The sequence below is a fragment of the Manihot esculenta genome, chromosome 6 (assembly GCF_001659605.2).
Source record: "Manihot esculenta cultivar AM560-2 chromosome 6, M.esculenta_v8, whole genome shotgun sequence".
Lineage (NCBI taxonomy): Eukaryota > Viridiplantae > Streptophyta > Magnoliopsida > Malpighiales > Euphorbiaceae > Manihot > Manihot esculenta.
The window spans coordinates 9,114,472-9,117,329 of NC_035166.2; the positions used below are offsets into that span (position 1 = coordinate 9,114,472).

Genomic DNA, 2,858 nt, shown 5'->3' on the forward strand with positions numbered 1-2,858 from the left:
ATAAATTAGTTACCAGTTTTTTAACAAAATGATTAAATAATTTAATTTTATAAAATATATAATTTTTTTTAATCAAATGACTTTAAAATAAAGATAAAATAATAAGTTTTTCAAAAATCTAAAAACCTAATAGTAATGCTCCCATAATTAATACCTATACCTTGCTAGGAGAGTGTGTGAATTATTTTTAAGTTAATCAAATCTATTTATAAGTTATTATTTATTTATTTTAATATTAATATAATAATTTAAAATATTACATTATATTATCTTTAGTAATTTTTAAAACACGAATGCTACTATACTTCTAATAAATTTTCCATTGATTAAAAATAAATACTACATATTTTTTTAACTGAACACCTATTACAATAAATATTAAAATTAATAATAAAAAATTTATAATAATATTAATTTTATTATTATATTAACTCATATAATACATCAAATATCATTATTTTTACCGCATAACTAAATTAATTAATTTAAATTAAATTTTGATTAAGACTTTAATTTTCTAATTATCTAAAATCCCAATATGAGATTATTTTTTAAATAAAAAAATTAGTATTTTAATTATATAATTTTAAATTTTCAAATAATTAAGGATTTAAGATATTAATTAAAATTTAATTTTAATTAATTAAATTATTTATATGATAAAAATAAATTTAAATATAATTAAAATTAATTTAAAAAGTTACTACAATTATCATAAATTTAAAAATTAATATTTTTATTTAAAATTAAAAATTTTACTTATAAATGTCAAAAATCATAAAGTTGTGATTTTTTTTAGATCATACACTAAAAATAAATGTTGAATTCATTGACACACTGAATCCATTAAAATTCTTTCTTTAGATAAAAAAGAAAGAAAAATATTCTCAAGTTGTTTCTCATAGAAGAAAAGCATAATTATATATAAAAAGGGACTAAACTCATTCATCATTGCTAATGCAAAGCCTATAAAACAACTAGTAGGTAATTATCAAAACCATGAAGAGAGTTGTATTTGGAGGGCTTTTGTTCATAATTATATTTTGTACATCTCTTTCATGCTATGCTTTTCAAGGTTCTTCTTCTCCACAACACAACCCATCATTGAGGGCAAAACATTTAAAGGGTAAGTACTATATTTAACCTAATTGAGTTCTTAATCTTTATTATATTTTTCTTTTACATATATAACTATTATATAATAATTAAATTCCTCTGCGTTTAGATCAAACTGAGAAAGTTGATATAAAGAGTTTCATAAGACATAAAAAGGGATCGTACGGCGGTGGAGATCTTCTTCGACCTCGTACTCCCCATCGAAATGGGGCTATAAAATTCTCTATACTGAAATCTTCTTACTTCCTCTCAATACTACTTAGTTATGTTCTTGTTTTAGTTATTGTTATATTGGTCTAAATGATCAGGAAGGAGCTAGTAATTATTCAATTTTCTAGCTCTTCTTCTTGATAACCTCATTAAAGAGTAATAACTTAATTCCCATCTTTTAGTTCCACTAATAGAATTGTGTTTGCCATTCAATTACCTTCTTTCAATTTAATTTAAGAAAAATTAACTATTTAGTTCCTATGGTGTGTCAAAACTCACTAATTAGTCCCTCTATTTTTAAAAATGCATTAAAACGTCCTAAACATTTTAAAAAGTTCAAAAATTAGTCCTTCCATTACTTTTAATCATTAAATATTGTAAAAAAGTCTAAAATACCCATAATATGGTGGGACTAATTAGTAGATTTTTTAAAATTTGACGGACGAACTTATGAATTTTTCAAAATCAAAAGGACTACACAGTAAAATATTTAACGATTAAAATTAACGGTTGGACTAATTAGTAAACTTTTTAAAATGTAAATGACGTTTTAATGCATTTTTCAAAATAGAGAGACCAACTAATGAGTTTTGTCATATCATAAGGATTAAGTATTAATTTTTTCTTAATTTAATCTGATTATAAATTTTATTTTATCAATAAAATAGATCTTTTCATCTAAATTTTTTATTTTGTTAATTATTTTTCATTTTATATTTAAATATTAGCTTTCACAATTAGAATTTTTAAGTATAAAATGCTAAAATATAGAGGCAAATTTCTTGTAAAAAGGAGAATTGACAATATGAATGTCAATCGTGAGTTTAAGTCTTCACTAGCTAGAGTAAAAGAACAAATTGAAACTTTAAAGGTCTGGTTGTTAGGATAAGAAGGACATCTTTGTGCTTTTCGATTTTATATATTTCCATTCAGTCAAGTTGACTCTTAAGTATTGAGGGTAAATTATATTATTTGTCTCTCAATTTGATTTTATTACTAGAAAACTCTTCAAATTTAATTTTGTTTCAAAAAACGTTATTTTTACCTGTAACAGCAGATATAAAGCTAAGATAAATGAAATTACCTTTTTTTATTTTTTCTTTTATTTTCCTATCTTGCTTTTATAATTAAATTAATAAAATTTTATACTTGTTGATATTTTAATTCAAATAAAACCAGTAGTTCAAAATAAATAGGAAAACTATTACGATTAGAATTTCATTTAGAAAATTTTAAGTATAATTCTCATTAAAAAGATATTATGGTTAAAGAGTCCAATTTAAATAAAAATAGTCAGTTATAAAAGGAGAAAAATCTCTTAAATAAGGGTGGCATGCAGTAACGCTAAATTGTGAGTGATTAAGTTGTATGAGTATTTTTGAGAAAGAGAAAATATAATTAGTGATTGTAAATTATGTTTTCTTTATTTATTGATTTATTATGTAGTAAATTTATGTCGAATTATATAAAAGTTTGTGTTTTTTCATTATTTATGAGTAATTATCACAATAAATTAATATCAGAATTGAAAT

General features: G+C 21.4%; 1 long non-coding RNA gene across 1 annotated transcript; it reads left to right on the top strand.

Moving 5' to 3' along the window:
- The first annotated feature begins 958 nt into the window (after positions 1–958).
- LOC110617123 lies at positions 959–1,539 on the top strand. Its single transcript, XR_006350955.1, has 2 exons — positions 959–1,126; positions 1,226–1,539. It is a non-coding gene; the product is annotated as an uncharacterized LOC110617123 (long non-coding RNA).
- The last annotated feature ends 1,319 nt before the right edge of the window (positions 1,540–2,858 follow it).